This window comes from Strix aluco, unplaced genomic scaffold (assembly GCF_031877795.1).
Source record: "Strix aluco isolate bStrAlu1 unplaced genomic scaffold, bStrAlu1.hap1 HAP1_SCAFFOLD_170, whole genome shotgun sequence".
In the NCBI taxonomy this organism is placed as follows: domain Eukaryota; kingdom Metazoa; phylum Chordata; class Aves; order Strigiformes; family Strigidae; genus Strix; species Strix aluco.
This window is the reverse complement of record NW_027436592.1, coordinates 7,812-31,401: the sequence shown is the minus strand read 5'-3', so window position 1 is coordinate 31,401 and position 23,590 is coordinate 7,812. Positions and strand designations below refer to the sequence as shown.

The 23,590-nt window shown below is 51.4% G+C and overlaps 1 pseudogene; it reads left to right on the top strand.

Annotated features, from left to right (window-relative positions):
- The first annotated feature begins 430 nt into the window (after positions 1 to 430).
- LOC141919040 (uncharacterized) lies at positions 431 to 22,930 on the top strand (annotated as a pseudogene).
- Positions 22,931 to 23,590: the final 660 nt, after the last annotated feature.

The window sequence follows — 23,590 nt, the reverse complement described above, 5'->3', positions numbered from 1 at the left end:
AGGGGAGAGGAGGAATAGAGAGGAGGAAAAGAGGGAAGGAAGAGAGAGGAGGAAGAGAGATGAGGAAGAGAGAGGAGGAAGAGAGAGGAGGAAGAGAGAGGTGGAAGACAGAGGAAGAGGAGAGGGAAGGAAGACAGAGGAGGTAGAGAGTGGAGGAAGAGAGAGGAGAAAGAGAGAGGAGGAAGAGAGAGGAGGAAGAGAGAGGAGGAAGAGAGAGGAGGAAGAGAGAGAAGGAAGAGAGGAAAAGGAGAGAGGAGGAAAAGAGAGGAGGAAGAGAGAGGAGGAAAATGGAGGAGGAAGACAGAGGAGGAAGAGAGAGGAGGAAGAGAAAGGAAAATGAGAGAGAAGGAAGAGAGAGGAAAAGGGGAGACGAGGAAGAGAGAGGAGGAAGAGAGAGGCGGAAGAGAGAGGAGGAAGAGAGAGGAGGAAGAGAGAGGAGGAAGAGAGAGGAGGAAAGAGAGGTGGAAATCAGAGGAAGAGGAGAGAGGAGGAAGACAGAAGAGGAAGAGAGTGGAGGAAGAGAGAGGAAAAAGAGGAGGAAGAGAGAGGAGGAAGAGAGAGGAGGAAGAGAGAGGAGGAAGAGAGACGAGAAAGGGAGAGGAAGAGGAGAGAGGAGGAAAAGAGAAGAGGAAGAGAGAGGAGGAAGAGAAAGGAGGAAGAGAGAGGAGGGATAGAGAGGAGGAAGAGATAGGAGGAAGAGAGAGGAGGAAGAGAGAGGAGGAAGAGGGAGGAGAAAGAGAGAGGAAGAGAACAGAGGAGGAAGAGAGAGGAGAAAGAGAGAGGAGAAAGAGAGAGGAGGAAGAGAGAGGAGGAAGAGAGAGGAGGAAGAGAGAGGAAGAGGAGAGAGGAGTAAAAGAGAAGAGGAAGAGAGAGGAGGGAGAGAGAGGAGGAAGAGAGAGGAGGAAGAGAGAGGAGGAAGAGAGAGGAGGAAGAGAGAGGTGGAAGAGAAAGGAGGAATAGGGAGGAGAAAGAGAGAGGAAGAGAAGAGAGGAGGAAGAGAGAGGAGGAAGAGAGAGGAGAAAGAGAGAAGAAGAGAGAGGAGGAAGAGAGAGGAAGAGGAGAGAGGAGGAAAAGAGAAGAGGAAGAGAGAGGAGGAAGAGAGAGGAGGAAGAGAGAGGAGAGGTAGAGAGGAGGAAGCGAGAGGAGGAAGAGAGAGGAGGAAGAGAGAGGAGGAAAAGAGAGGAGGAAGAGAGAGGTGGAAGAGAGAGGAGGAAGAGGGAGGAGAAAGAGAGAGGAAGAGAAGAGAGGAGGAAGAGAGAGGATGAAGAGAGAGGAGAAAGAGAGAGGAGGAAGAGAGAGGAGGAAGAGAGAGGAAGAGGAGAGAGGAGGAAAAGAGAAGAGGGAGAGAGAGGAGGAAGAGAGAGGTGGAAGACAGAGGAAGAGGAGAGAGAAGGAAGAGAGAGGAGGAAGAGATTGGAGGAAGAGAGAGGAAAAAGGGAGAGGAGGTAGAGAGAGGAGGAAGAGAGGAAAAGGAGAGAAGAGGAAAAGTGAGGAGCAAGAGAGAGGAGGAAAAGAGAAGGGGAAGAGAGAGGAGGAAGAGAGAGTGGGAAGAGAGAGGAGGGGTAGACAGGAGGAAGCGAGAGGAGGAAGAGAGAGGAGGAAGAGAGGAGGAAGAGAGAGGAGGAAGAGAGAGGAGGAAGAGAGAGGGGAAAGAGAGAGGAGGAAGAGAAAGGAGGAAGAGAGATGAAGAGGAGAGAGGAGGAAAAGAGAAGACGAAGAGAGAGGAGGAAGAGAGAGGATGAAGAGAGAGGAGGAAGAGAGGAAAAGGAGAGAGGAGGAAATGTGAGGAGGAAGAGAGAGCAGGAAGAGAGAGGAGGAAGAGAGAGCAGGAAGAGAGAGGAGAAAGAGAGAGGAGGAAGAGAAAGCAGGAAGATAGAGGAAGAGGAGAGAGGAGGAAAAGAGAAGATGAAGAGAGAGGAGGAAGAGAGAGGAGGAAGACAGAGGAAGACGAGAGAGAAGGAAGATAGAGGTAAACGGGAGAGGAGGAAGAGAGAGGAGGAAAAGAGAGGAGGAAGAGAGAGGGGGAAGAGAGATGAGGAAGAGAGAAGAGGAAGAGAGAGGAGGAAGAGAGTGGAGGAAGAGAGAGGTGGAAGACAGGGAAAGAGGAGAGAGAAAGAAGACAGAGGAGGAAGAGAGTGGAGGAAGAGAGAGGAAAAAGAGAGAGGAGGAAGAGAGAGGAGGAAGAGAGAGGAGGAAGAGAGAGGAGGAAGAGAGAGGAGGAAGAGAGGAAAAGGAGAGAGGAGGAAAAGTTGGTAGGAAGAGAGAGGAGGAAAAGAGAAGGGGAAGAGAGAGGAGGAAGAGAGAGGAGGGGTAGAGAGGAGGAAGCGAGAGGAGGAATAAAGAGGAGGAAGAGAGAGGAAGAGGAGAGAGGAGGAAAAGAGAAGAGGAAGAGAGAGGAGGAAGAGAGAGGAGGAAGACAGAGGAAGAGGAGAGAGAAGGAAGAGAGAGGAAAAGGGGAGAGGAGGAAGAGAGAGGAGGAAAAGAGAGAAGGAAGAGAGAGGAGGAAGAGAGATGAGGAAGAGAGAGGAGGAAGAGAGAGGAGGAAGAGAGAGGAGGAAGAGAGAGGTGGAAGAGAGCGGAAGAGGAGAGGGAAGGAAGACAGAGGAGGTAGAGAGTGGAGGAAGAGAGAGGAGAAAGAGAGAGGAGGTAGAGAGAGGAGGAAGAGAGAGGAGGAAGAGAGAGGAGGAAGAGAGGAAAAGGAGACAGGAGGAAAAGTGAGGAGGAAGAGAGAGGAGGAAAGTAGAGGAGGAAGACAGAGGAAGAGGAGAGAGAAGGAAGACAGAGGAGGAAGAGAGTGGAGGAAGAGAGAGGAAAAAGAGAGAGGAGGAAGAGAGAGGAGGAAGCGAGAGGAGGAAGAGAGAGGAGGATGAGAGAGGAGGAAGAGAGAGGAGAAAGAGAGGAAAAGGAGAGAGTAGGAAAAGTGAAGAGGAAGAGAGAGGGGGAAGAGAGATGTGGAAGGGAGAGGAAGAGGAGAGAGGAGGAAAAGAGAAATGGAAGAGAGAGGAGGAAGAGAGAGGAGGAAGAGAGAGGAGGGGTAGAGAGGAGGAAGAGAGAGGAGGAAGAGAGAGGAGGAAGAGAAAGGAGGGGTAGAGAGGAGGAAGAGAGAGGAGGAAGAGAGGAGGAAGAGAGAGGAGGAAGAGAGAGGAATAGGAGAGAATAGGAAAAAAAGAAGAGGAAGAGAGAGTAGGAAGAGAGAGGAGGAAGAGAGAGGAGGAAGAGAGGAGGAGGAGAGAGGAGGAAGAGACAGGAGGAAGAGAGAGGAGGAAGAGAAAGGAGGAAGAGAGAGGAAGAGGAGAGAGGAGGAAAAGAGAAGAGGAAGAGAGAGGAGGAAGAGAGAGGAGGAAGAGAGAGGAGGAAGAGAGTGGAGGAAGCGAGAGGAGGAAGAGAGAGGAGTAAGAGAGAGGAGGAAGAGAGAGAAGAGGGGAGAGGAGGAAAAGAGAAGAGGAAGAGAGAGGAGGAAGAGAGAGGAGGAAGAGAGATGCGGGGTAGAGAGGAGGAAGAGAGAGGAGGAAGAGAGAGGAGGAAGAGAGAGGTGGAAGAGAAAGGAGGAGGAGGAAGGAGAAAGAGAGAGGAAGAGAAGAGAGGAGGAAGAGAGAGGAGAAAGAGAGAGGAGAAAGAGAGAGGAGGAAGAGAGAGGAGGAAGAGAGAGGTAGAGGAGAGAGGAGGAATATAGAAGAGGAAGAGAGAGGAGGAAGAGAGAGGTGGAAGACAGAGGAAGAGGAGAGAGAAGGAAGATAGAGGAAAAGGGGAGAGGAGGAAGAGAGAGGAGGAAAAGAGAGGAGGAAGAGAGAGGAGGAAGAGAGAGGAGGAAGAGAGAGGAGGAAGAGAGAGGAGGAAGAGAGAGGAGGAAGACAGAGGAAGAGGAGAGAGAAAGAAGACAGAGGAGGAAGAGAGTAGAGGAAGAGAGAGGAAAAAAGGAGAGGAGGAAGAGAGAGGAGGCAGAGAGAGGAGGAAGACAGAGGAGGAAGAGAGGAAAAGGAGAGAGGAGGAAAAGTTGTGAGGAAGAGAGAGGAGGGAAAGAGAAGGGGAAGAGAGAGGAGGAAGAGAGAGGTGAAAGAGAGAGGAGGGATAGAGAGGAGGAAGCGAGAGGAGGAAGAGAGAGGAGGAAGAGAGAGGAGGAAGAGAGAGGAGGAAGAGAGGAGGAAGAGAGAGGAGGAAGAGAGAGGTGGTGGAGAAAGGAGGAAGACGGAGGAGAAAGAGAGAGGAAGAGAAGAGAGGAGGATGAGAGAGGAGAAAGAGAGAGGAGAAAGAGAGAGGAGGAAGAGAGAGGAGGAAGAGAGAGGTAGAGGAGAGAGGAGGAAAATAGAAGAGGAAGAGAGAGGAGGAAGAGAGAGGTGGTGGAGAAAGGAGGAAGACGGAGGAGAAAGAGAGAGGAAGAGAAGAGAGGAGGATGAGAGAGGAGGAAGAGAGAGGAGGAAGAGAGAGGAGGAAGAGAGAGCAAGAGGAGAGAGGAGGAAAAGAGAAGAGGAAGAGATAGGAGGAAGAGAGAGGAAGAGGAGAGAGGAGGAAAAGAGAACAGTAAGAGAGAGGAGGAAGAGAGACGAGGAAGAGAGAGGAGGGGTAGAGAGGAGAAAGAGAGAGGAGGAAGAGAGAGGAGGAAGAGAGGTGGAAGAGAAAGGAGGAAGAGGGGGGAAAAAGAGAGAGGAAGAGAAGAGAGGAGGAAGCGAGAGGAGGAAGCGAGAGGAGGAAGAGAGAGGAGGAAGAGAGAGGAAGAGGAGAGAGGAGGAAAAGAGAAGAGGAAGAGAGAGGAGGAAGAGAGAGGTGGAAGACAGAGAAAGAGGAGAGAGAAGTAAGAGAGTGGAAAAGGGGAGAGGAGGAAGAGAGAGGAGGAAAAGAGAGGAGGAAGAGAGAGGAGGAATAGAGATGAGGAAGAGAAAGGAGAAAGAGAGAGGTGGAAGACAGAGGAGGAAGAGAGTGGAGGAAGAGAGAGGAAAAAGAGAGAGGAGGAAGAGAGAGGAGGAAGAGAGAGGAGGAAGAGAGAGGAGGAAGAGAGGAAGAGGAGAGAGGAGGAAAAGTGAGGAGGAAGAGAGAGGAGGAAGAGAGAGGAGGAAGAGAGAGGAGGAAGAGAGGAAAAGGAGAGAGGAGGAAAAGTTGGGAGGAAGAGAGAGGAGGAAAAGAGAAGGGGAAGAGAGAGGAGGAAGAGAGATGGGGAAGAGAGAGGAGGGGTAAAGAGGAGGAAGCGAGAGGAGGAAGAGAGAGGAGGAAGAGAGATGTGGAAGAGAGTGGAGGAAGAGAGAGGTGGAAGAGAAAGGGGGAAGAGGGAGGAGAAAGAGAGAGGAAGAGAAGAGAGGAGGATGAGAGAGGAGGAAGAGAGAGGAGAAAGAGAGGAGGAAGGGAGAGGAGGAAGAGAGAGGAAGAGGAGCGAGGAGGGGTAGAGAGGAGGAAAATAGAGGAGGAAGAGAGAAGAGGAAGAGAGAGGAGGAAGAGAGAGGAGGAAGAGGAGGTGGAAGAGAAAGGAGGAAGAGGGAGGAGAAAGAGAGAGGAGGAAGACAGAGGAGGAAGAGAGAGGAGGAAGAGAAAGGAAAATGAGAGAGAAGGAATAGAGAGGAAAAGGGGAGAGGAGGAAGAGAGAGGAGGAAAAGAGAGGCTGAAGAGAGAGGAGGAAGAGAGAGGAGGAAGAGAGAGGAGGAAGAGAGAGGAGGAAGAGAGAGGAGGAAGACAGAGGAATAGGAGAGAGAAGGAAGAGAGAGGAAAAGGGGAGAGGAGGAAGAGAGAGGAGGAAAAGAGAGAAGGAAGAGAGAGGAGGAAGAGAGATGAGGAAGAGAGAGGAGGAAGAGAGAGGAGGAAGAGAGAGGAGGAAGAGAGAGGTGGAAGAGAGCGGAAGAGGAGAGGGAAGGAAGACAGAGGAGGTAGAGAGTGGAGGAAGAGAGAGGAGAAAGAGAGAGGAGGTAGAGAGAGGAGGAAGAGAGAGGAGGAAGAGAGAGGAGGAAGAGAGGAAAAGGAGACAGGAGGAAAAGTGAGGAGGAAGAGAGAGGAGGAAAGTAGAGGAGGAAGACAGAGGAAGAGGAGAGAGAAGGAAGACAGAGGAGGAAGAGAGTGGAGGAAGAGAGAGGAAAAAGAGAGAGGAGGAAGAGAGAGGAGGAAGCGAGAGGAGGAAGAGAGAGGAGGATGAGAGAGGAGGAAGAGAGAGGAGAAAGAGAGGAAAAGGAGAGAGTAGGAAAAGTGAAGAGGAAGAGAGAGGGGGAAGAGAGATGTGGAAGGGAGAGGAAGAGGAGAGAGGAGGAAAGAGAAATGGAAGAGAGAGGAGGAAGAGAGACAAGGAAGAGAGAGGAGGGGTAGAGAGGAGGAAGAGAGAGGAGGAAGAGAGAGGAGGAAGAGAGGTGGAAGAGAAAGGAGGAAGAGGGGGAGAAAGAGAGAGGAAGAGAAGAGAGGAGGAAGCGAGAGGAGGAAGTGAGAGGAGGAAGAGAGAGGAGGAAGAGAGAGGAAGAGGAGAGAGGAGGAAAAGAGAAGAGGAAGAGAGAGGAGGAAGAGAGAGGTGGAAGACAGAGAAAGAGGAGAGAGAAGTAAGAGAGTGGAAAAGGGGAGAGGAGGAAGAGAGAGGAGGAAGAGAGAGGAGGAATAGAGATGAGGAAGAGAAAGGAGAAAGAGAGAGGTGGAAGACAGAGGAGGAAGAGAGTGGAGGAAGAGAGAGGAAAAAGAGAGAGGAGGAAGAGAGAGGAGAAGAGAGAGGAGGAAGAGAGAGGAGGAAGAGAGGAAGAGGAGAGAGGAGGAAAAGTGAGGAGGAAGAGAGAGGAGGAAGAGAGAGGAGGAAGAGAGGAAAAGGAGAGAGGAGGAAAAGTTGGGAGGAAGAGAGAGGAGGAAAAGAGAAGGGGAAGAGAGAGGAGGAAGAGAGATGGGGAAGAGAGAGGAGGGGTAAAGAGGAGGAAGCGAGAGGAGGAAGAGAGAGGAGGAAGAGAGATGTGGAAGAGAGTGGAGGAAGAGAGAGGTGGAAGAGAAAGGGGGAAGAGGGAGGAGAAAGAGAGAGGAAGAGAAGAGAGGAGGATGAGAGACGAGGAAGAGAGAGGAGAAAGAGAGGAGGAAGAGAGAGGAGGAAGAGAGAGGAAGAGGAGCGAGGAGGGGTAGAGAGGAGGAAAATAGAGGAGGAAGAGAGAAGAGGAAGAGAGAGGAGGAAGAGAGAGCGAGGAAGAGGAGGTGGAAGAGAAAGGAGGAAGAGGGAGGAGAAAGAGAGAGGAGGAAGAGAGAGGAGGAAGAGAGAGGAGGAAGAGAAAGGAAAATGAGAGAGAAGGAATAGAGAGGAAAAGGGGAGAGGAGGAAGAGAGAGGAGGAAAAGAGAGGCTGAAGAGAGAGGAGGAAGAGAGAGGAGGAAGAGAGAGGAGGAAGAGAGAGGAGGAAGAGAGAGGAGGAAGAGAGAGGAGGAAGAGAGAGGTGGAAGAGAGCGGAAGAGGAGAGGGAAGGAAGACAGAGGAGGTAGAGAGTGGAGGAAGAGAGAGGAGAAAGAGAGAGGAGGTAGAGAGAGGAGGAAGAGAGAGGAGGGAAGAGAGAGGAGGAAGAGAGGAAAAGGAGACAGGAGGAAAAGTGAGGAGGAAGAGAGAGGAGGAAAGTAGAGGAGGAAGACAGAGGAAGAGGAGAGAGAAGGAAGACAGAGGAGGAAGAGAGTGGAGGAAGAGAGAGGAAAAAGAGAGAGGAGGAAGAGAGAGGAGGAAGCGAGAGGAGGAAGAGAGAGGAGGATGAGAGAGGAGGAAGAGAGAGGAGAAAGAGAGGAAAAGGAGAGAGTAGGAAAAGTGAAGAGGAAGAGAGAGGGGGAAGAGAGATGTGGAAGGGAGATGAAGAGGAGAGAGGAGGAAAAGAGAAATGGAAGAGAGAGGAGGAAGAGAGAGGAGGAAGAGAGAGGAGGGGTAGAGAGGAGGAAGAGAGAGGAGGAAGAGAGAGGAGGAAGAGAAAGGAGGGGTAGAGAGGAGGAAGAGAGAGGAGGAAGAGAGGAGGAAGAGAGAGGAGGAAGAGAGAGGAATAGGAGAGAATAGGAAAAAAGAAGAGGAAGAGAGAGTAGGAAGAGAGAGGAGGAAGAGAGAGGAGGAAGAGAGGAGGAGGAGAGAGGAGGAAGAGACAGGAGGAAGAGAGAGGAGGAAGAGAAAGGAGGAAGAGAGAGGAAGAGGAGAGAGGAGGAAAAGAGAAGAGGAAGAGAGAGGAGGAAGAGAGAGGAGGAAGAGAGAGGAGGAAGAGAGTGGAGGAAGCGAGAGGAGGAAGAGAGAGGAGTAAGAGAGAGGAGGAAGAGAGAGAAGAGGGAGAGGAGGAAAAGAGAAGAGGAAGAGAGAGGAGGAAGAGAGAGGAGGAAGAGAGATGCGGGTAGAGAGGAGGAAGAGAGAGGAGGAAGAGAGAGGAGGAAGAGAGAGGTGGAAGAGAAAGGAGGAGGAGGAAGGAGAAAGAGAGAGGAAGAGAAGAGAGGAGGAAGAGAGAGGAGAAAGAGAGAGGAGAAAGAAGAGAGGAGGAAGAGAGAGGAGGAAGAGAGAGGTAGAGGAGAGAGGAGGAATATAGAAGAGGAAGAGAGAGGAGGAAGAGAGAGGTGGAAGACAGAGGAAGAGGAGAGAGAAGGAAGATAGAGGAAAAGGGGAGAGGAGGAAGAGAGAGGAGGAAAAGAGAGGAGGAAGAGAGAGGAGGAAGAGAGAGGAGGAAGAGAGAGGAGGAAGAGAGAGGAGGAAGAGAGAGGAGGAAGACAGAGGAAGAGGGAGAGAAAGAAGACAGAGGAGGAAGAGAGTGGAGGAAGAGAGAGGAAAAAAGGAGAGGAGGAAGAGAGAGGAGGCAGAGAGAGGAGGAAGACAGAGGAGGAAGAGAGGAAAAGGAGAGAGGAGGAAAAGTTGTGAGGAAGAGAGAGGAGGAAAAGAGAAGGGGAAGAGAGAGGAGGAAGAGAGAGGTGAAAGAGAGAGGAGGGATAGAGAGGAGGAAGCGAGAGGAGGAAGAGAGAGGAGGAAGAGAGAGGAGGAAGAGAGAGGAGGAAGAGAGGAGGAAGAGAGAGGAGGAAGAGAGAGGTGGTGGAGAAAGGAGGAAGACGGAGGAGAAAGAGAGAGGAAGAGAAGAGAGGAGGATGAGAGAGGAGAAAGAGAGAGGAGAAAGAGAGAGGAGGAAGAGAGAGGAGGAAGAGAGAGGTAGAGGAGAGAGGAGGAAAATAGAAGAGGAAGAGAGAGGAGGAAGAGAGAGGTGGTGGAGAAAGGAGGAAGACGGAGGAGAAAGAGAGAGGAAGAGAAGAGAGGAGGATGAGAGAGGAGGAAGAGAGAGGAGGAAGAGAGAGGAGGAAGAGAGAGCAAGAGGAGAGAGGAGGAAAAGAGAAGAGGAAGAGATAGGAGGAAGAGAGAGGAGGAAGAGAAAGGAGGAAGAGAGAGGAGAAGAGAGAGGAGGAAGAGAGAGGAGGAAAAGAGAAGAGGAAGAGAGCGGAGGAAGAGAGAGGAGGAAGAGAGAGGAGGGGTAGATAGGAGGAAGCGAGTTTAGGAAGAGAGATGAGGAAGAGAGAGGAGGAAGAGAGAGGAGGAAGAGAGAGGAAGAGGAGAGAGGAGGAAAAGAGAACAGTAAGAGAGAGGAGGAAGAGAGACGAGGAAGAGAGAGGAGGGGTAGAGAGGAGGAAGAGAGAGGAGGAAGAGAGAGGAGGAAGAGAGGTGGAAGAGAAAGGAGGAAGAGGGGGGAGAAAGAGAGAGGAAGAGAAGAGAGGAGGAAGCGAGAGGAGGAAGCGAGAGGAGGAAGAGAGAGGAGGAAGAGAGAGGAAGAGGAGAGAGGAGGAAAAGAGAAGAGGAAGAGAGAGGAGGAAGAGAGAGGTGGAAGACAGAGAAAGAGGAGAGAGAAGTAAGAGAGTGGAAAAGGGGAGAGGAGGAAGAGAGAGGAGGAAAAGAGAGGAGGAAGAGAGAGGAGGAATAGAGATGAGGAAGAGAAAGGAGAAAGAGAGAGGTGGAAGACAGAGGAGGAAGAGAGTGGAGGATGAGAGAGGAAAAAGAGAGAGGAGGAAGAGAGAGGAGGAAGAGAGAGGTGGAAGACAGAGGAAGAGGAGAGGAAGAGGAGAGAGGAGGAAAGTGAGGAGGAAGAGAGAGGAGGAAGAGAGAGGAGGAAGAGAGAGGAGGAAGAGAGGAAAAGGAGAGAGGAGGAAAAGTTGGGAGGAAGAGAGAGGAGGAAAAGAGAAGGGGAAGAGAGAGGAGGAAGAGAGATGGGGAAGAGAGAGGAGGGGTAAAGAGGAGGAAGCGAGAGGAGGAAGAGAGAGGAGGAAGAGAGATGTGGAAGAGAGTGGAGGAAGAGAGAGGTGGAAGAGAAAGGGGGAAGAGGGAGGAGAAAGAGAGAGGAAGAGAAGAGAGGAGGATGAGAGAGGAGGAAGAGAGAGGAGAAAGAGAGGAGGAAGAGAGAGGAGGAAGAGAGAGGAAGAGGAGCGAGGAGGGGTAGAGAGGAGGAAAATAGAGGAGGAAGAGAGAAGAGGAAGAGAGAGGAGGAAGAGAGAGGAGGAAGAGGAGGTGGAAGAGAAAGGAGGAAGAGGGAGGAGAAAGAGAGAGGAGGAAGACAGAGGAGGAAGAGAGAGGAGGAAGAGAAAGGAAAATGAGAGAGAAGGAATAGAGAGGAAAAGGGGAGAGGAGGAAGAGAGAGGAGGAAAAGAGAGGCTGAAGAGAGAGGAGGAAGAGAGAGGAGGAAGAGAGAGGAGGAAGAGAGAGGAGAAGAGAGAGGAGGAAGAGAGAGGAGGAAGAGAGAGAAGAGGGGAGAGGAGGAAAAGAGAAGAGGAAGAGAGAGGAGGAAGAGAGAGGAGGAAGAGAGAGGCGGGAGGTAGAGAGGAGGAAGAGAGAGGAGGAAGAGAGAGGAGGAAGAGAGAGGTGGAAGAGAAAGGAGGAGGAGGGAGGAGAAAGAGAGAGGAAGAGAAGAGAGGAGGAAGAGAGAGGAGGAAGAGAGAGGAGAAAGACTGAGGAGGAAGAGAGAGGAGGAAGAGAGAGGAGAAGAGAGAGGTGGAAGACAGAGGAAGAGGAGAGAGAAGGAAGATAGAGGAAAAGGGGAGAGGAGAAGAGAGAGGAGGAAAAGAGAGGAGGAAGAGAGAGGAGGAAGAGAGATGAGGAAGAGAGAGGAGGAAGAGAGAGGAGGAAGAGAGAGGAGGAAGATAGAGGTGGAAGACAGAGGAAAGAGGAGAGAGAAAGAAGACAGAGGAGGAAGAGAGTGGATGAGAGAGAGGAGGAAGAGAGAGGAGGAAGAGAGGAAAAGGCGAGAGGAGGAAAGTGAGGAGGAAGAGAGAGGAGGAAAAGAGAAGGGAAGAGAGAGGAGGAAGAGAGAGGGGGAAGAGAGAGGAGGGGTAGAGAGGAGGAAGCGAGAGGAGGAAGAGAGAGGAGGAAGAGAGAGGAAGAGGAGAGAGGAGGAAAAGAGAAGAGGAAGAGAGAGGAGGAAGAGAGAGGAGGAAGAGAGAGGAGGGGTAGAGAGGAGGAAGCGAGAGGAGGAAGAGAGAGGAGGAAGAGAGAGGAGGAAGAGAGAGGTGGAAGAGAAAGGAGGAAGAGGGAGGAGAAAGAGAGAGGAAGAGAAGAGGAGGAAAGAGAGAAGAGGAAGAGAGAAGAGAAAAGAGAGGAGGAAGAGAGAGGAGGAAGAGAGAGGAAGAGGAGAGAGGAGGAAAAGAGAAGAGGAAGAGATAGGAGGAAGAGAGAGGAGGAAGACAGAGGAAGAGGAGAGAGAAGGAAGAGAGAGGAAAAGGGGAGAGGAGGAAGAGAGAGGAGGAAAAGAGAGAAGGAAGAGAGAGGAGGAAGAGAGAGGAGGAAGAGAGAGGAGGAAGAGAGAGGTGGAAGAGAGCGGAAGAGGAGAGGGAAGGAAGACAGAGGAGGTAGAGAGTGGAGGAAGAGAGAGGAGAAAGAGAGAGGAGGAAGAGAGAGGAGGAAGAGAGAGGAGGAAGAGAGAGGAGGAAAAGAGAGGAGGAAGAGAGGAAAAGGAGAGAGGAGGAAAAGTGAGGAGGAAGAGAGAGAAGGAAAGTAGAGGGGGAAGACAGAGGAATTGGAGAGAGAAGAAAGACAGAGGAGGAAGAGAGTGGAGGAAGAGAGAGGAAAAAGAGAGAGGAGGAAGAGAGAGGAGGAAGCGAGAGGAGGAGAGAGAGGAGGAAGAGAGAGGAGGAAGAGAGAGTAGAAAGAGAGGAAAAGGAGAGAGTAGGAAAAGGGAAGAGGAAGAGAGAGGGGGAAGAGAGATGTGGAAGGGAGAGGAAGAGGAGAGAGGAGGAAAGAGAAATGGAAGAGAGAGGAGGAAGAGAGAGGAGGAAGAGAGAGGAGGAAGAGAAAGGAGGGGTAGAGAGGAGGAAGAGAGAGGAGAAGAGAGAAGGAAGAGAGAGAAGGAAGAGAGAGGAAGAGGAGACAACAGGAAAAAAGAAGAGGAAGAGAGAGTAGGAAGAGAGAGGAGGAAGAGAGAGGAGGAAGAGAGGAGGAGGAGAGAGGAGGAAGAGACAGGAGAAAGAGAGAGGAGGAAGAGAAAGGAGGAAGAGAGAGGAAGAGGATGAGAGGAGGAAAAGAGAAGAGGAAGAGAGAGGAGGAAGAGAGAGGAGAAGAGAGAGGAGGAAGAGAGAGGAGGAAGAGAGAGGAGGAATAGAGAGGAGGAAGAGAGAGGAGGGTAGAAAGGAGGAAGCTAGAGGAGGAAGAGAGAGGAGGAAGAGATAGGAGGAAGAGAGAGGAGGAAGAGAGAGAAGAGGGGAGAGGAGGAAAAGAGAAGAGAAGAGAGAGGAGGAAGAGAGAGGAGAAGAGAGAGGCGGGTAGAGAGGAGGAAGAGAGAGGAGGAAGAGAGAGGAGGAAGAGAGAGGTGGAAGAGAAAGGAGGAGGAGGGTGGAGAAAGAGAGAGGAAGAGAAGAGAGGAGGAAGAGAGAGGAGGAAGAGAGAAGAGAAAGAGAGGAGAAGAGAGAGGAGGAAGAGAGAGGTAGAGGAGAGAGGAGGAAAAGAGAAGAGGAAGAGAGCGGAGGAAGAGAGAGGAGAAAGAGAGAGGAGGAAGATAGAGGTGGAAGAGAGCGGAAGAGGAGAGGGAAGGAAGACAGAGGAGGTAGTGAGTGGAGGAAGAGAGAGGAGAAAGAGAGAGGTGGAAGAGAGAGGAGAGAGAGGGTGGAGGTAGAGTGAGGAGTAGTGTGGAAAGGAGAGAGGTGGATAGTGAGGTGGAAGTGAGAGGAGGTAAGTAGAGGAGGATGTCAGAGGAAGTGGTGAGAGTAGGTGAAGAGAGGTTTTGGGGTGTGGTGGTTGAGTGAGGAGGTCTGTGAGGAGGAAGTGAGTGGTGGTTGTGTGTGGTGGACAGAGAGTGGAGGATGTGTGAGGAGGATGAGTGTGGGGTTGTAAGAGGTTGAGGAGTGTGTAGATGAGTGTGAGGAAGTGAGGGTGGAAGATAGGGGTATATGGGTGTGGTGGATGTGTGTGTAGGTTGTGTGTGGTGGTAGTGTGTGGTGTTTGTGTGTGGAGGTTGTGTGGTTTGGGTGTGTGAGGTTTTGGGTGGATGTTGTGTGTGGTGTATTTGTGTTGGGGTTGTGTGTGGTGGTTGTGTGGGGGTTGTGTGCGGTGGGGGTGTGTGGTGGTTGCGTGAGGTGGTTGTGTGTGGTGGTTGTGTGGTGGTTGTGTGTGGTGGTAGTGTGTGGGGTTTGTGTGTGGTGGTTGTGTTTGGTGGTTGTGTGTGGTTGTGGTGTATGGTGGTAGATATGGAGGGGGGGTGAGAGAGAGGGGCAGAAGAAGAAGGGGGGGGGGGGGTGTGTGTGTATATCTGTAGGGGTGGAAGAAGGGAGAAGAGGAAGAGAGAGGAAGAAGGGAGAGGAAGAAGAGAGAGGGAAAAGAGAGAGGAAGAAGAGAGAGGAAGAAGAGAGGAAGAAGAGAGAGGAAGAAGAGAGAGGAAGAAGAGAGTAAAAGAAGAGAGAGGAAAAAGAGAGGAAGAAGAGAGAGGAAAAGGAGAGGGGAGAAGAGAGAGGAGGAAGATAGGGAATGAGAGAGTATGGGAAGAGAGGAAGAAGAGAGAGGGAGAAGAGAGAGGAAGAAGAGAGAGGAAGGAGAGAGAGGAAGAAGAGAAAGGGGGAAAGGGAGGAAGAATAGAGAGGAAGAAGAGTGAGGAGGGAGAGAGAAGAGGAAGAGGGAGGGATAAGAGAGAGGAAGAAGAGAGAGGAAGAAGAGAGAGGAAGATGAGAGAGGAAGAAGAGAGAGGAAGAAGAGAGGGGAAGAAGAGAGAGGAAGAAGAGAAAAGGGGAAGAGTGAGGAAGGAGAGAGAAGAGGAAGAGGGAGGAAGAAGAGTAGGGAAGAAGAGAGAGGAAGAAGATAGGGGAAGAAGAGAGAAGGGGAAGAGAGGAAGAAGAGAGAGGAAGAAGAGAGAGGAAGAAGAGAGAGGAAGAAGAGAGAGGGAGAAGAGAGAGGCAGAATAGAGAGTAAGAAGAGGGAGGAAGGAAGAGAAGAGGAAGAGAGAGGAATAAGAGTGAGGAAGAAGAGAGAGGGAGAAGAGAGAGGAAGAAGAGAGAGGAAGAGGAGAGGGGAAGAAGAGAGAAGAGTAAGAGAGAGGAAGAAGAGAGAGGAAGAAGAGAGGGAGAGGAGAGAGGAAGAAGAGAGAGGAAGAAGAGAGGAGAGGAAAGAGAGAGGGAGAATAAAGAAGAAGAAGAGGAGAGGAATAAGAGAGAGGAAGAAGAGAGAGGAAGAAGAGAGAGGAAGAAGAGAGTAAAAGAAGAGAGAGGAAGAAGAGAGAGGAGAAGAGAGAGGAAGAGGAGAGGGGAAGAAGAGAAAAGAGGAGAGAGAGGAAGAAGAGAGAGGAAGAAGTGAGAGGAAGAGAGAGGAGAGGTGAGGAAGAAGGGAGTAAAGAAGAGAGACGGAAGACGAGAGTGGAAGAAGAGAGGAAGAAGAGAGAGGAAGAAGAGAGAGGAAGAAGAGAGAGGAAGAAGAAGCGGAATTCGAGAGAGGAGAAGAGAGAGGAAGAAGAGAGAGGAATAAGAGAGAGGAAGAAGAGAGCGGAAGAAGAGCGAGGAGAAGAGAGAGGAAGAAGAGAGAGGAAGAAGAGAGGAAGAGGAGAGGGGAAGAAGCGAGAAGAGGAAGGAGAGGAAGAAGAGAGCGAGAAGAGAGAGGGAGAAGGAGAGGACGAGAGAGAAGAAGAAGAGAGGAAGAAGAGAGAGGAAGCAGAGAGGAAGAGCGAGCGGACGAGGAGGGGGAAGGGGCGAAGCAGGGAAGAGAGAGGAAGGAGAGAGGAGAAGGCAGAGAGGAAGAAGAGAGAGGAAGAAGAGAGTAAAGAAGGGAGAGGAGAAGCGAGAGGAAGAAGAGAGAGGAAGAAGAGAGAGGAAGGGACGAGGAAGCAGAGAGAAGGGACGAAGAGAAGCGCAGGAACAGAGAGAGGAAGCGGAAGGGGAAGACAGAGAAGGGAAGAGACGGAGAGAGCGAGAAGAAGCGAGCGAGGAAGAGAGAGAGGAAGAAGAGAGAGGACAGAAGAGAGAGGCAGAGAGAGAGGGGGAAGAGAGACGGAAGAAGCGAAGGGAAGAAGCGGAGGGAGGACGAGAGAATTGGAAGAGGGCGGCACGAAGGACGCGAGAGAGGACGACGCTAGGGGACGAGAGAGAGGACGCGAGGCAGACGAGAGGGACGAGAGAGAGGACGCAGAGGAGAAGAGAGCGAGGAAGACGAGAGAGGCGAAGAGAGAGACGAGAGCGAAGCAGAGAGACGAGGAAAGCGAAGAGGACGACGAGAGGAAGAAGAGAGAGGAAGAAGAGAGAGGAAGAAGAGCGAGGACGACAGAGAGGCGAGAGAGAGGAGAAGAGAGAGAAGACGAGCGAGAAAGGGAAGAAGAGAGGCGGCAGAAGAGACGACGGAAGCGGAGGAAGAGAGAGCGGAAGACGGCAGAGGAGGAAGCGAGACGAGACGAGCGAGACAGCAGAGAAGGAGGAAGACGAGAGAAGGAAGAGGAGGGCCAAGTACGAGAGGAGCAGGAAGACGGCTAGAGGCAGGAGCGGAAGAGCGAGCCGGAGGCAGACCGCGAGAAGGAGACGCGGAGAGAGCCTGACGCAGAGCAGAGACGGACGCAGAGACAGCCGCGAGATGCGAGCGAGACGAGGACGCAGGAGCGAGGAAGAAGCAGCGACGAGGACGAGAGCGAGCGGCGAGCGACCGCCGCGAGAGACGCCGCACGAGACGCCGAGCGCGAGACAGAGCGAAGCGGAACGCGAGCGGACAGCGAGAGAAGGCGCAGAAGGGCCGAGAGACGCGGAGCAGGCGAAGCACGAGAGCAGAGAGCGAGACGACAGAAGAAGAGGAGCAGGAGAGGACGCGAGAGCTATACGAGCGGCAGACGCGAGCGCAGACGACGAGCGAGCCGACGCGAGCGCAGACGAGCGCAGCGAGAGGCACGCGCGCGGACGCACGAGACGGGCAGAGGCACTCGCAGACGGAGAGCGAAGAGAGCAGCGACAGCGAGAGGAGAAGAGCGAGGACGAAGCGAGCGAAGAAGCGCGGAGCAGAGCGGAAGCCGAGCGGAACGCGCGAGCGGAGAGAGCGGGAAGAAGAAGCGGAAGACGCAGCAAGAGAGCAGCAGAGCGGCGAGAAGAGACGAAGCGCGAGCGGCAGACAGGAGAGGCAGAGCGAGACGGAAGACAGACAGAGAGACAGAGAAGCGCGGAAGCACGAGAGAAGCAAGAGGCGGAAGACGAGAGAGGACCGAAGCGCGAGGAAGAAGAGAGAGGACTGAAGAGAGGGAAGCGAGACGAGCGAGACAGGCCGAGGACAGAGGAGAGGCGACGCGCGGCGGCAGACAGAGAGCGGAAGAAGACCGAGAGAGGAGCAGAAGAGAAGGCGAGCACGAGCGGAAGAGCGAGGCGAAGACAGCGCGATGACGAGGAGCGACGAAGAAGAGAGCAAGCAACGCGACGCCGCGGCGACGGCACGCGAGACGAGAGGAGCACGAGAGAGGAAGAAGAGGCGAAGCGACGGCAGAGAGGAGAGCAGACAGAGAGCGAATCAGACGAGAGGAAGAACGAGCGGCAAGAGCGAGGACGCAGAGCGAGGACAGCACGCAGAGCGGCCGCAGCGGGACGAAGAGAGCGGCCAAAGGCGAGGCAGACGAGCGCGGAAAGGAGACGGGGAAGAAGAGCGAGGAAGAAATTAGGGGACGAAGCGAAGGGACGAGCGGACGACGCGAGCAGCGAGAGCAGGCGCAGAGCGAGGACAGCGATAGGGGCAGCCGAGAGACGAGGACGAGAAGAGGAAGAGGGCGGACATAAGAGAGAGGAAGAAGCGAGCGGCAGAAGAGAGAGGGGGAAGAGCGATGAAGCATCGACGAGGACGAAGCGGGCGGAATAAGAGAGCGGGAGAAGGAGAGGACGATGAGAGTGAGCCGAGAGAGGAAGAAGAGCAGGGGAAGAAGAGAGAGGACAGAAGCGAACGGGGAATAGAGAGGTAGGAGAGAGAAGAGGGAGAGGGAGGAATAAGAGAGAGGAAGACGCAGCGAGGAAGAGGCGAGGGGACGACGAGAGAAGCGGAAGAGCGAGGAAGAAGAGAGCGGAAAGCAGAGAGAGGAAGAGAGAGCGGAAGAAGAGAGGAGAGGAAGAGAGAGGGAGAAACAAGAGGAAGAAGGGAGAGGACATAAGAGAGGAAGCAGAGAGAGGAAGAAGCGAGCGGAAGAAGAGAGGTAAAGAAGAGAGAGGAAGAGGAGAGAGGAAGAAGAGAGAGGTAGGGGAGAGGGGAAGAAGAGAGAAGAGGAAGAGAGAGGACGAAGAGAGAGGAAGAAGAGAGAGGAAGATGAGAGACGGAGTTAGAGAGGAAGAAGTGAGTAAAAGAAGAGAGAGGAAGAAGAGAGAGGAAGAAGAGAGAGGACGAGGAGAGGGGAAGAAGAGAGCGGACGCAGAGAGAGGAAGAAGAGAGAGGAAGAAGGGAGAGGAAGAAGAGAGAGGAAGAAGTGAGAGGACGAGGAGAGGGAAGAAGAGAGAAGAGGGAGAGAGAGGAAGACAGAGAGAGGAAGAAGAGAGAGGAAGAAGAGAGATGAAGAAGAGAGAGAGGAAGCGAGAGGGAGAAGAAGGAGGAAGAAGGGAGAATAATAAGAGAGAGGAAGAAGAGAGAGGAAGAGGAGTGGGGAAGAAGAGAGAAGAGTAAGAGAGAGGAAGAAGAGAGAGGAAGAAGAGAGAGGGAGAAGACGAGAGGGAGAAGAGCGATGAAGAAGAGAGGAGAGGAAGAGAGAGGGAGAAGAAGGAGGCAGAAGGGAGCATAATAAGAGAGGAAGAAGAGAGAGGAAGACGAGAGGAAGAAGAGAGAGGAAGAAGAGAGAGGAAGAAGAGAGAGGAAGAAGAGAGAGGACGACGAGAGTGAAAGAAGAGAGAGGGATAAGAGAGAGGAAGAAGAGAGAGGAAACGGAGAGGGGAAGAAGAGAGAGGAAGATATAGGGGAAGACGAGAGAAGGGGAAGAGAGGAAGAAGAGGGAGGAAGAAGAGAGCGGAAGAAGAGAGAGGAAGAAGAGAAGGGGGGAAGAGAGAGGAAGAATAGAGAGGAAGAAGAGGGAGGAGGGAGAGAAAGAGGAAGAGGGAGGAAGAAGAGAGAGGAAGAAGAGAGAGGAAGAAGAGAGAGGAAGAAGAGAGAGGAAGAAGCGAGAGGAAGAAGAGAGGGGAAGAAGAGAGAGGAAGAAGAGAAAAGGGGAAGAGTGAGGAAGGAGAGAGAAGAGGAAGAGGGAGGAATAAGAGAGAGGAAGAAGAGAGAGGAAGAGGAGTGTGGAAGAAGAGAGAAGAGTAAGAGAGAGGAAGAAGAGAGAGGAAGAAGAGAGAGGGAGAAGAGAGAGGGAGAAGAGAGAGGAAGAAGAGAGGAGAGGAAGAGAGAGGGAGAAGAAGAAGAAGAAGGGAGAGGAATAAGAGAGAGGAAGAAGAGAGAGGAAGAAGAGAGAGGAAGAAGAGAGTAAAAGATGAGAGAGGAAGAAGAGAGAGGAAGAAGAGAGAGGAAGAGGAGAGGGGAAGAAGAGAACAGAGGAGAGAGAGGAAGAAGAGAGAGGTAGAAGAGAGAGGAAGAAGAGAGAGGAAGAATAGAGAGGAAGAAGAGAGAGGAAGAAGAGAGAGGAAGAAGAGAGAGGAAGAGGAGAGGGGAAGAAGAGAGAAGAGGAAGAGAGAGGAAGAAGGGAGAGGAAGAAGAGAGAGGAAGAAGGGAGAGGAAGAAGAGAGAAGAAGAAGAGACGGAAGAAGAGAGAGGAAGAAGAGAGAGGAAGTAGAGAGAGGAAGAGGAGGGGGGGAAGTGGAGAGAAGTGGAAGAGAGAGGAAGAAGAGAGAGGAAGAAGAGAGGAAGAAGAGAGAGGAAGAAGAGAGTAAAGAAGGGAGAGGAAGAAGAGAGAGGAAGAAGAGAGAGGACGAAGAGAGTAAACGAAGAGAGAGGAAGAAGAGAGAGGAAGAAGAGAGAGGAATGGGAGAGGGGAAGAAGAGAGAAGAGGATGAGAAGGAATATGAGAGAGGAAAAGAGAGAGGAAGAGGATAGGGACGTAGAGAGAAGGGGAAGAGAGGGCAGAAGAGAGAGGAAGAAGAGAGATGAAGAAGAGAGAGGAAGAAGAGAGAGGAAGAAGAGAGAGGAAGAAGAGAGAGGGGGAAGAGAGAGGAAGAATAGAGAGGAAGAAGAGGGAGGAAGGAGAGAGAAGAGGAAGAGGGAGGAAGAAGAGTAGGGAAGAAGAGAGAGGAAGAAGATAGGGGAAGAAGGGAGAAGGGGAAGAGAGGAAGAAGAGAGAGGAAGAAGAGAGAGGAAGAAGAGAGAGTAAGAGAGAGAGGGAGAAGAGAGAGGAAGAATAGAGAGTAAGAAGAGGGAGGAAGGAAGAGAAGAGGAAGAGAGAGGAATAAGAGAGAGGAAGAAGAGAGAGGAAGAGAGAGAGGAAGAAGAGAGAGGAAGAAGAGAGAGGAAGAAGAGAGAGGAAGAAGAGAGAGGATGAAGAGAGGGGAGAAGAGAGAGGAAGAAGAGAAAAGGGGAAGAGAGTGGAAGGAGAGAGATGGGGAAGGAGAGGAAGAAGAGAGAGGAAGAAGAGAGAGGAAGAAGAGAGAGGGAAGAAGAAAGAGGAAGAAGGGAGAGGAATAAGAAGAGGAAGAAGAGAGAGGAAGAAGAGAGAGGAAGAGGAGAGAGGAAGAAGAGTGGGGAAGAAGAGAGTAAAGAAGAGAGAAGAGGAAGAGAGAGGAAGAAGAGAGAGGAAGAAGAGAGGGAGAAGAGAGAGGAAGAGGAGAGATGAAGAAGAGAGGAGAGGAAGAGAGAGGGAGAAGAAAGAGGAAAAGGGAGAGGAATAAGAGAGAGGAAGAAAGAGAGGAATATGAGAGAGGAAGAAGAGAGAGGAAGAAGAGAGAGGAAGAAGAGGAGTAAAGAAGAGAGAGGAAATGAGAGAGGAAGAAGAGAGAGGAAAGGAGCGGGGAAGAAGAGAGAGGAAGAACTAGGGGAAGAAGAGAGAAGGGGAAGAGAGGAAGAAGAGAGAGGAAGAAGAGAGGAAGAAGATAGGGGAAGAAGAGAGAAGAGGAAGAGAGGAAGAAGAGAGAGGAAGAAGAGAGAGGAAGAAGAGAGAGGAAGAAGAGAGAGGGGAAGAGAGAGGAGAATAGAGAGGAAGAAGAGGGAGGAATAAGAGAGAGGGAGAAGGGAGAGGAAGAAGAGAGGGAAGAAGAGAGAGGAAGAAGAGAGAGGAAGAAGAGAAAAGGGGAATAGAGAGGTAGGAGAGAGAAGAGGGAGAGGGAGGACTAAGAGAGAGGAAGAAGAGAGAGGAAGAGGAGAGGGGAAGAAGAGAGAAGAGGAAGAGAGAGGAAGAAGAGAGAGGAAGAAGAGATAGGAAGAAGAGAGAGGAAGAAGAGAGGAGAGGAAGAGAGAGGGAGAAAAGAGGAAGAAGGGAGCAGGAAAGAGAGGAAGAAGAGAGAGGAAGAAGAGAGAGGAAGAAGAGAGTAAAGAAGAGAGAGGAAGGGAGAGAGGAAGAAGAGAGAGGAATGGGAGAGGGGAAGAAGAGAGAAGAGGAGAGAAAGGAATATGAGAGAGGAAAAAGAGAGAGGAAGAGGATAGGGGAAGTAGAGAGAAGGGGAAGAGAGGGAGAAGAGAGAGGAAGAAGAGAGATGAAGAAGAGAGAGGAGAAGAGAGAGGAAGAAGAGAGAGGAAGAAGAGAGAGGGGGAAGAGAGAGGAAGAATAGAGAGGAAGAAGAGGGAGGAAGGAGAGAGAAGAGGAAGAGGGAGGAAGAAGAGTAGGGAAGAAGAGAGAGGAAGAAGATAGGGGAAGAAGGAGAAGGGGAAGAGAGGAAGAAGAGAGAGGAAGAAGAGAGAGGAAGAAGAGAGAGTAAGAAGAGAGAGGGAGAAGAGAGAGGAAGAATAGAGAGTAAGAAGAGGGAGGAAGGAAAGAGAAGAGGAAGAGAGAGGAATAAGAGAGAGGAAGAAGAGAGAGGAAGAAGAGAGAGGAAGAAGAGAGAGGAAGAGAGAGAGGAAGAAGAGAGAGGAAGGAGAGAGGGGAAGAAGAGAGAGGAAGAAGAGAAAAGGGGAAGAGAGAGAAGGAGAGAGAAGTGGAAGAGGAGAAGAAGAGAGAGGAAGAAGAGAGAGGAAGAAGAGAGAGGAAGAAGAGAGAGGAAGAAGAGAGAGGATGAAGAGAGGGGAAGAAGAGAGAGGAAGAAGAGAAAGGGGAAGAGAGAGGAAGGAGAGAGATGGGAAGGGAGAGGAAGAAGAGAGAGGAAGAAGAGGGAGGAAGAAGAGAGAGGGAGAAGAAAGAGGAAGAAGGGAGAGGAATAAGAAGAGGAAGAAGAGAGAGGAAGAAGAGAGAGGAAGAGGAGAGAGGAAGAGAGTGGGGAAGAAGAGAGTAAAGAAGAGAGAAGAGGAAGAGAGAGGAAGAAGAGAAGGAAGAAGAGAGGGAGAAGAGAGAGGAAGAAGAGAGATGAGAAGAGAGGAGAGGAAGAGAGAGGGAGAAGAAAGAGGAAAAGGGAGAGGAATAAGAGAGAGGAAGAATAGAGAGGAATAAGAGAGAGGAAGAAGAGAGAGGAAGAAGAGAGAGGAAGAAGAGGGGAAAAGAAGAGAGCGGAAATGAGAGAGGAAGAAGAGAGAGGAAAGGAGAGGGGAAGAAGAGAGAGGAAGAAATAGGGGAAGAAGAGAGAAGGGAAGAGAGGAAGAAGAGAGAGGAAGAAGAGAGAGGAAGAAGAGAGAGGAAGAAGATAGGGGAAGAAGAGAGAAGAGGAAGAGAGGAAGAAGAGAGAGGAAGAAGAGAGAGGAAGAAGAGAGAGGAAGAAGAGAGAGGGGGAAGAGAGAGGAAGAATAGAGAGGAAGAAGAGGAGGAAAGAGAGGGAGAAGAGGAGAGGAAGATGAGAGTGGAAGAAGAGAGAGGAAGAAGAGAGGGGAAGAAGAGAGAGGAAGAGAGAAAAGGAGGAATAGAGAGGAAGGAGAGAGAAGAGGAGAGGGAGGAATAAGAGAGAGGAAGAAGAGAGAGGAAGAGGAGAGGGGAAGAAGAGAGAAGGGAAGAGAGAGGAAGAAGAGAGAGGAAGAAGAGAGAGGAAGAAGAGAGAGGAAGAAGAGAGGAGAGGAAGAGAGAGGGGAAAAAGAGGAAGAAGGGAGAGGAAAGAGAGGAAGAAGAGAGAGGAAGAAGAGAGAGGGAGAAGAGAGAAAGAGAGAGAGGAAGAGAGAGAGGAAGAAGAGAGAGGTAGGGGAGAGGAGAAGAGAGAAGAGGAAGAGAGAGGAAGAAGAGAGAGGAAGAGGAGAGGGAGAAGAGAGAAGAGGAGAGAGAGGAAGAAGAGAGAGGAAGAAGAGAGAGGAAGAAGAGAGATGAAGAAGAGAGGAGAGGAAGAGAGAGGGAGAAGAAGGAGGAAGAAGGGAGAAATAAGAGAGAGGAAGAAGAGAGAGGAAGAGAGTGGGAAGAAGAGAGAAGAGTAAGACGAGAGGAAGAAGAGAGAGGAAGAAGAGAGAGGGAGAAGAGAGAGGGAGAAGAGGATGAAGAAGAGAGGAGAGGAAGAGAGAGGAAGAAGAAGGAGGAAGAAGGGAGAATAAGAGAGAGGAAGAAGAGAGAGGAAGAAGAGAGGAAGAAGAGAGAGGAAGAAGAGAGGAAGAAGAGAGAGGAAGAAGAGAGAGGAAGAAGAGAGTGAAGAAGAGAGAGGGATAAGAGAGAGGAAGAAGAGAGAGGAAAGGAGAGGGAAGAAGAGAGAGGAAGAAATAGGGGAAGAAGAGAGAAGGGAAGAGAGGAAGAAGAGGAGGAAGAAGAGAGAGGAAGAAGAGAGAGGAAGAAGAGAAGGGGGAAGAGAGAGGAAGAGTAGAGAGGAAGAAGAGGGAGAGGGAGAGAGAAGAGGAAGAGGGAGGAAGAAGAGAGAGGAAGAAGAGAGAGGAACGAAGAGAGACGGAAGAAGAGAGAGGAGAAGAGAGAGGAGAAGAGAGGGAAGAAGAGAGAGGAAGAAGAGAAAGGGGAAGAGAGAGGAAGGAGAGAGAAGAGGAAGAGGGAGGAATAAGAGAGAGGAAGAAGAGAGAGGAAGAGGAGTGTGGAAGAAGAGAGAAGAGTAAGAGAGAGGAAGAAGAGAGAGGAAGAGAGAGAGGGAGAAGAGAGAGGGACGAAGAGAGAGGAAGAAGAGAGGAGAGGAAGAGAGAGGAGAAGGAAGAAGAAGAAGGAGAGGAATAAGAGAGAGGAGAGAGAGAGGAGAGAGAAGGAAGAGAGAGGAAGAAGAGAGAGGAAGAAGAGAGAGGAAGAAGAGAGAGGAAGAGAGAGGGGAAGAAGAGAAGAGGAGAGAGAGGAAGAAGAGAGAGGAAGAAGAGAG